This window comes from Mastomys coucha, unplaced genomic scaffold (genome assembly GCF_008632895.1).
Source record: "Mastomys coucha isolate ucsf_1 unplaced genomic scaffold, UCSF_Mcou_1 pScaffold23, whole genome shotgun sequence".
NCBI lineage: Eukaryota > Metazoa > Chordata > Mammalia > Rodentia > Muridae > Mastomys > Mastomys coucha.
In genome coordinates this window covers 81,413,862-81,422,331 of record NW_022196906.1, presented here as the reverse complement: position 1 = coordinate 81,422,331, position 8,470 = coordinate 81,413,862, and positions in this window count along the sequence as shown.

The following is an 8,470-nucleotide window of genomic DNA, read 5'->3' as shown; positions in this document are numbered from 1 at the left end:
TAAAACTTACACGTATGCAGGCACATGGGTGCAGGTGCGTGCATGTGTGCGTGCGCACATCCCAAAGCATAGAAAAACATCTCATTGTGGAAGCTGTAGTATGTCACAGTGTGTCCCATAGTATAACCCTCTGCCCACACATCTTCACTTGCAAATGTTCACTGATTGATGCCATCTATCCTGGATCCTCCCTGGGACTCTTCCCAGTTATCCTGCTGATGCCCTGTGTCATGTAGATCCCATAGCCTTGGAGCAGCAGGACTGGCCCTTTCAGGAATCCCAACTGTTTGCAGATGATACAGATGTTGGGGTGGGCCAGCTCAGAGCCCTGGATCTGGCCTGGGTGGTGGCTGAGCTGGTCAATGCTCTGGCTCTCCCTTATCAGCACCACCAGGGTGAGTGCTCCAGCATTACCCTTGCTAGACCACCCAATGCTGCCGTGGGGTGGGGTGGGGTGGGGGGAGCTGGGGAACTAAAATAGTTTTCTTTTAGAATTGCTAGTTAGATTGCCTAGAAGTGTTACATTTGAGAAACAGCTTTTGAGAGAAAATGACACACCTTCAGTGCAATTCTAAAAATTATTATTATTAGGGAGAAAACAATTGAGACAGGAAATCATAACATCCCCTAGAGCTGGGCTTGGCCTTGGATGGGGCATTAGGCACTGCCTTCTGAGGACCAGTCCTGGACCAGAAGTATAAATACCACCTCCCAAACAGCCCTTTAGTCATTTGCTACCTTCTGAATTGAGGCCAGAATCCAGAAACAGGTAGTTTTAATTCTGTTCTACACACTTAACATCTTTACTAGCTAAAATTAAGTCTAACAGGTATTTTTAAATTCCTGCTTTGGAGATATCAATGCTTTTTGTTTTGTTTTGTTTTGTTTTTTGAGACAGGGTTTCTTTGTGTAGCTCTGGCTGTCCTGGAACGCACTCTGTAGACCAGGCTGGCCTCAGAGATCCGCCTGCCTCTACCTCCCAAGCGCTAGGATTAAAAGTGTGCGCCACCACTGCCCTACTTCACTGCTTTTTTCTCTTGGACTTTCTTCTGTTTTATCATAGAACTAAGTGCCATGTAACCAGTACTTGATACTTAGACAAAGTACTCTATGCTTGTCCACCTAGAAATAGATCTTACCAGAGGAGCAGAACTGATATATAAATTCACATATGTGTGTATTCATATATGTGGGCAATGATAAATTCATATATATGAAGGGAACGTTTTAATTTTAAAATTTAATTACTTTTATTTATTTATTTATTTATTCATTCATTCATTCATTTTGTTTTCTGAGACAGAGTTTCTCCATGTAACCACACTGGCTGCCCTGGAACCCTCTTTGTAGACTAGGCTAGCCTCAGACTCAAAGAGATCCACCTTCCTCTGCCTCCTGAGTGCTGAGATTAAAGGCATGTATCACCAAACCCAGCTAGAAGAGGATGTTTGAGATGGGCTCACACAATACAGTCTGCAGGGTCCGACAGTAGCTGTGTTATACAGTCTGCAGGGTCCGACAGTAGCTGTGTTATACAGTCTGCAGGGTCCAACAGTAGCTGTGTTATACAGTCTGCAGGGTCCGACAGTAGCTGTGTTATACAGTCTGCAGGGTCCTACAGTAGCTGGGTTATACAGTCTGCATAGTCCAACAATTGCTGTGTTATACAGTCTGCAGGGTCCGACAGTAGCTGTGTTATACAGTCTGCAGGGTCCGACAGTAGCTGGGTCATACAGTCTGCAGGGTCCGACAGTAGCTGGGTCATACAGTCTGCAGGGTCCGACAGTAGCTGTGTTATACAGTCTGCAGGGTCCGACAGTAGCTGTGTTATACTGGAGAGGGTAACAAGAATCCAGTTTCTCATGCTACAAGGATGAACACTTCTGCAGCCCTATCCTGGCACTGAAGGCCTGGAGATTAGAGCTGCTGTTCTCTTCAGTCCATGTCAGAAGTCTGAAGAAGCTGGTTTCTGACATTCAGTAAAGGGATGCAGAAATACCACCATCACCAGCAGCAGCAACAGCAACACAGTAGATATAGACTTACCAGTGAGAGTGAGGGCAGTCAGGCCAAAGCAAAGAGTCTCTCTTCAACCTCCTTTTACCTGTTACCCACAATTAGGGCACATAGCTCCACTTCAAATAACCAGATCAAAAAAAAAAAAAAAATCCCTCACAGATGTGCCTAGCAGCTTGTCTTTGAGCTGATTTCAGATCCAATCACATGACCAGGAGAGCAGCCTAAAGAAACAAGGAGTCCACAGGACCAAGCATGGATGTAGTCAAGAACACCAGACGTTTTGCAGTTAGTGACTGAGAATCTATCCCTATGCATCAAGTTTACTAAGGCCACACTGTGCATAATGGATATCAGGCCAATAAAAACATCTCTGATGCAAGTTTCAGCCAAAGGAATGTTAGGGTGTTTCCAATTGCCTTATCAAATGTCTTTTCTGTTTTATTTTGCTTTGTTTTGCTATTTTAAAATGTTTTTTATGTGTTTGGATGTTTTGCCTGCACATGTCCCTGGGCACTATGTGTATGGATGAGGAGGCCAGAGGAGGGCATCAGACCCTTGGGACTGGAGATACAAATGGTTGTGAGGTGTCATAGGAGCTAGGGATTGAACCCAGCTTCTCTGGAAGGAAGAGTAGCCAATACTCTTAACTACTGAGCCAACTCTCCAGCCTCCGTTGTTTTGTGCATACGTTGTGTTTGTGGCTCCTTGCATGTCTGTGTGTGGAGGTACTCAGCCATCTGTGTGCTTGTAGAAGCCAAAGGCCAGTGCCCTGTGGCTTTCTCTACCATTGTCCCCTGTTTCAGCTAGATTGGCTGACTGGTAAGCCCCTGGGATTGGCCTGTCTCCTGTCCTAGCATTGAGTTACTGATGCTTTTTACCACGCTCAGATTTTTTTATGTGTGCTGGCGATTTGAACTAAAGGTCTCATGCTTAGCAGCCAACACTTTACTCACTGAGCTCTCTCTACAGGCCAAATTTATTTCTTAAAATAAAAACAACAAAAAAGTCTAGTATTAAAAGATGTTCTTCATCCAAATATATGTCTTGAGCCTATTGAACATAAAAAAAAAGGAATAGTAACTGTGTTAGTTCTCATTACTGTGTCAAAATCCTTGAAGTCAACATACAATGGAGAGCTCAGTCTTCGAAGTTTCGATGTCCTGTTATCTGGCTCTGTTGCATGGAGCCTGTGGTGAGGCAATGCATCCTCAATGACTCAGCTAAAGGTCCCACCATGCAATAGTGCTACAGGCTGAGGACCACCACTTAACACCTGGGTCTCTGGAAGACCTGTAGGAACCAAACAATGTCTACCCTAGTGTAAGTATCACATTTCATTCCAGACAGGAAAAAAGGACTCAAGGTGTCTAAGTGCTGCTATGAAAATTAATGCTGCTATTTAGTATTAAACATACTGTTGGGACTCTCCCAATTATCCAACTTGCTTAATTAGAATAAGTCAGATAATATATTTCTTTTTATTAAATTCACATTTTAATTTCTTCTACAATAACATTTGTTATTGACCAATAAGAGTAACATCACTCAAATTTTCTTCGTTTTCCTATTGCTTTCTTTCTCTCTCCTGCCTGTACAGGTTCTTTGACATTAAAAAGAATGGATATATATATATACATATATATATGTATATGTATATATGTACATATATATACACACATATATATGCATACACACACATATGTGTGTGTATCTGCATATATAGGATTACATATATCCATATGATTATATGTATGTATATGATTATATATGTAGATGTATATGTATGTATATTATGATCACACATAATCATGGCTATGCATATGATTATATATATGTATATGGTTAGGTATATGTAGATGTATATGATGTATATGGATATGATTATGTATGTGTATATATGTGTGTGTATATATATGTATAAACATACATATATATATCCATTCTCATTTTATTTGCCTTTAGTACCTGGCATAAGTACATTGCATAAAATAGTCCCTAGGAGCTGGACAGTTAATATAAGGGACAAAAGCTGTGTCCTGCATTAGCCCGGGAGCCTATTTAATTAGTTCCAGTGAGAAGGTTAGGAAGGATGTGGTATCAATAAAACAGCATGCAGTAGCTGACCCAAGCTGCCAGCCTGTGTGGCTCCTTTCTCTTCTCTTTCGGCAGTCATTCTCCTGTCTCTTCCATATTGACAGTCACAGTGGCAGACATCACGTCTCATTGCTAATCTCCAACCAAAGGACTCAAGGTGATAAAATTATTGGTGGGGGAACAATGAAGTGACCTTTTGAAAATAGTCCTGAGTCACTCCCCTCTGTGGAAATCATAGAGGCAGGGGTGGAATTGTGGGCATTTGAAGATGTGTGTGTGTGGGGGGGGGGTCTCAGAATTTTCTAGAATCCAGGTACCAAGAATAAATGTCCTAGAAATGCACTCCTAGGTCCCAGTTGATACTGAATGATGCACAGAGCCTGCAAATGAACAAGATGCCCCAAGAGTAAACTTTGCAATGCATACCCTTTGTTCTATGTGCACACAGGCAGTGCTATCCAAACAGGACCTGCCAGTGGCTCCGCTTACTATAAAACGGTAACATCAAAATCCACAGACGGCAGCAGGAAAGGCAGTGCTTTTGGCATTAACATACTATTTACCAACCATCAATGAGGAAACCCAATTATTTTACAATATGTGGAAGTATAACTAAGTCCATAGTTTGTGGGTGTTTCTAAGCAATGCTCAGTAAATACCTGCATGGAACCAAGTGAAAATACTAGTTTTGTTCAATGATTTGTTACTTTGTGTTGGTTTTTGCCTGAGTTTAGCCATGGAACCTCATAAGTCAGGCAGAGATGTTTATCACTTGGCAAGGTTACTAAAATCATCACCTCCTCTATCCTCTGAGTCTCTGCTTGGTCAGAAAAGCCCCTTTGATGATTTTTTATTTTATAGTAATTACTCATTAATAAAAGACAGGACAGGTGCTTCATAGAAAAAAACAAAAAAAATATTTTAAAGGATAAAAACTATACCTCTCCCCCAATGAAATCATACCTGATGTGTTTACTTTCTTCCAATTTTTATGTGGTTGAAACGATCCCTTTTATTTGAAGCTATGACAAAACATTTCATCATGTTATTTCCTGGAATATGATCACAACTTCACACTAGATAATCATGATATAATTAGGCTCTTTATAGCCCTAACACTGGTGATTGCCTAATATTTCACTGGAGACTGAAAACAAACTTAACCATCGCTTCATTGTCAGAAAACTGGTAAATCTAACTATGCAAATAAAGTGAAGAAATATTTATACTCTGGGTTAAAAGAAAAGCATTACAGACTTCTGATACAGCCTGAGTCCCAGCTCTAGAAGACCAATGGTCTTTTCACAGATGCACAGAGCTTGAATGTACTTACTAATTTGGTTAAAGAAAATAAAATCTCATGGCCTGCCTAGGAAATTCAAAACTTATGGTATCTACTCTTCTGTAAATAATCAGTTTTAAAATGCTCATTTAACTACTGACATTCATGAGTTTTACTCATAGATTCAGGCTATAGCTATTGTCTATATTAGAATCTAGGTTAAAAGCGTTTTTTAGCTGTAGGATATTTATCTTAATTAGGATTTCCATTGCTGTGAAGAGACACTATGACCAAGGCAACACTTATAAAGGAAAACATTAATTGCAGCTATCTTACAGTTCTGAGGTCTAGTCAATTATTGTCATGGTGGAAATCAGCCAGGCAGGGTTCGGGAGAGGTAGTTGAGAGTTCACATCTGTAAGAGAGTGACACCAGGCCTAGCTTGAACATCTGAACTCAAAGCCCACTCCCAGTGAAATGCCTCCTCCAGCAAGGCCATATCTATTCCAATAGAGCCATACCGCCTAACAGTGCCACTCTCTATAGGGCTATGAGAGCCTTTTTCAAACTAACACAGTATTTTTTTTAATTATTACCACTTCTAACTTTTTTCTTTATGTTTTTTTTCCAAGTTGACAAAATTATGTGGATTCCCGTCACTGACAGGAGAAAGTGTGTGGAAGAATTACTACCTATCATGATATCCATGCTTGCTGAGTAGTGTAAAGCTCTGGTGGGGCTACCAGTCACCAATGGAAAAAGACACATTTAAATATCAATACTTTATATTTTACCCAGAAATTTATCAAAAATATTTATAAAATATAATAATTTCTGAACTATTTCTTGAAGTAACAAAAATACATACATGTTGGGCATATAGACATAAACATATATTGGTATATGTATATGGGTACACCTAAAAATGCCTGTTTCATAAAGTTTAAGATGAATCAAAGTTTCACGGGTAATAAAATTCTTGATCCTGATAAGGACTCATACAAAATAAACATCAGAAAATCCCACTAGGCAAGAAGGACATAATAGCCAAATTGTCCTGAAATTGGATGTGTAATTATCTCCTTGGAAGCCACAAAAATCAATTTGGCTCAAGATAAAACATCTTCAATGAAGCATTTTTAATTAAACAAGTATATTACAGCACCCCATTACCATACTCAAAGAACTAGACATGGTATTTATAGATACTTAAGAACTTGAAAAATAGATGCCAGTGGTTATTAAGTTCCACACTCAAACAAAACTCCTGAGATCCAACAGATTAAAGGGAGTTATTGAAAGAAGGTACTTCTGACATGGTGGTCATTCTTCAGTTGTTACTCTGAATGACCCTTCTGGAGTCATGAGAATACTTTTGGAGAATTATGTGTCTGTCTGTCTGTCTGTCTGTCTGACTGTCTGTCTGTCTGTCTGTCTGCCCCCCCCCCGTCTCTGTCTCTCTGCCACAAATCATTTAAAACCAAAGTTCAGATGGGTTACAATAGAAATCTGAGGCTTTGACTCTGTTTGTATTGTTACATAAATCAAATTGCGATGCTCTGTGAAAAAAAATCAACTCTTCAGAGAAACAGGTCTTCACCAGTCACAGAAAACTCTTAGTTCAGAGATAAACTTTCTACAAATAAAAAGATTCTACTTTAAAATATAGATCAAGTAATTCTCTCATTCTCGAGGTCTATAAAGGGTATGAGCCCATTGCTGTTTCTCCAATTTTTACAATGTATCTTCAAGTATTCCTTCTGAGGATACAAATGTGCTTAGCATTTACTGAAATTAATTTTATTAAAACCATTCCTCATTACAAAGTGTCAGTGATTGGGGTAGTTACTAGAATGCATGCTTCTGTTCTTCAGCTCGCTGTGAGTTGCGAAAGAATCTGATGTCAGCAGCTTCTATGTGGTCCCTTTCATTCTTAAGTATCAGCTCTTGATTTCAGCTGCCATTCTGAGGTCTTACCCTACTCTTTGTCATTGTTAATCCTAACAGTACAAAGATACAAATAAAAAAGAGAGAGAGAGAGAGAAGGAATGCTTAATGTAAAGCCTTCTTGGGGAGGCATGCCAAATAGGGATTTCTGGAGAGAATGACCTGGGTCATTGGCTTTCAGATTTGGAATAAATGTTTGCCTACATTTATTCAAAAATTGTAACCTCCTCTGCTGTATCCTCAATAGGTTGTCTATCTCATCTGGATAAACCACTCCCATTTTAAAGACTTCATGATCTTCCATGACAGGACACAGTATTACATAATATTATTAATGATCTCAGTTTTATAATCTTACTTCTACCATTGCATAATAGCCAGTGAGTAGGACCTCTGGATTTACACAAGTCTATTAGGTCTTCTAGAAAACAGCACTCAAAGTCTTTGAAGATGACCGGGGCGTTTGTGCTGCCTCAGGTGGTTTTTCCTGTCCCAGTTAAGCTCAGTCTTTAGCTTGGTTCCATCACTCTTTCCTGAATGCATTCCAGTTTGCCCTTATCTCCTTTAAAATGCAGCTCCCTGAACAAATGTATGAGGATCTGACTTCTTATAACTGAGATGTTCTATCATCTCTCTGTTGTGAAGCTTAATCTTGTGCTGCTGTTACTCAGTATGGAATTTTTCCATTTTGGTGGTGATGTCTGAAGTTCATCATTCTGAAGTTCACAGTTGACCAGACCCTTAGCTTTCTAACCTAATGTTGTTGCCAAGTTAGTTTCTTCAATCTTAATATTAATCTTCTGGGCCCTATATGGCCCAGGACATACAATCCTGTCAAGACAACAATTTAAATTTTCACCTCAAGTATTTCCTCTTTATTAGTGATCATAGCATAGACACTGGGTTCAGTCCTTTAACTTCCCTTTGTGTCTTCAGTGTGTTTCCAAATTTCCACATGGATTCTAAAGTTTTAACTTGTTTAAAATCTGCAAAAGTTCCCATAGGGTTCATATAATAATACTTCATGCATTTTAGTTTTTACATAGAATAATCATTTTCTTGAAATAAATTTCTAGGGATATAGCCATAAATGATCTCATTTAGAAATCCATAGCACTATTGCCATTG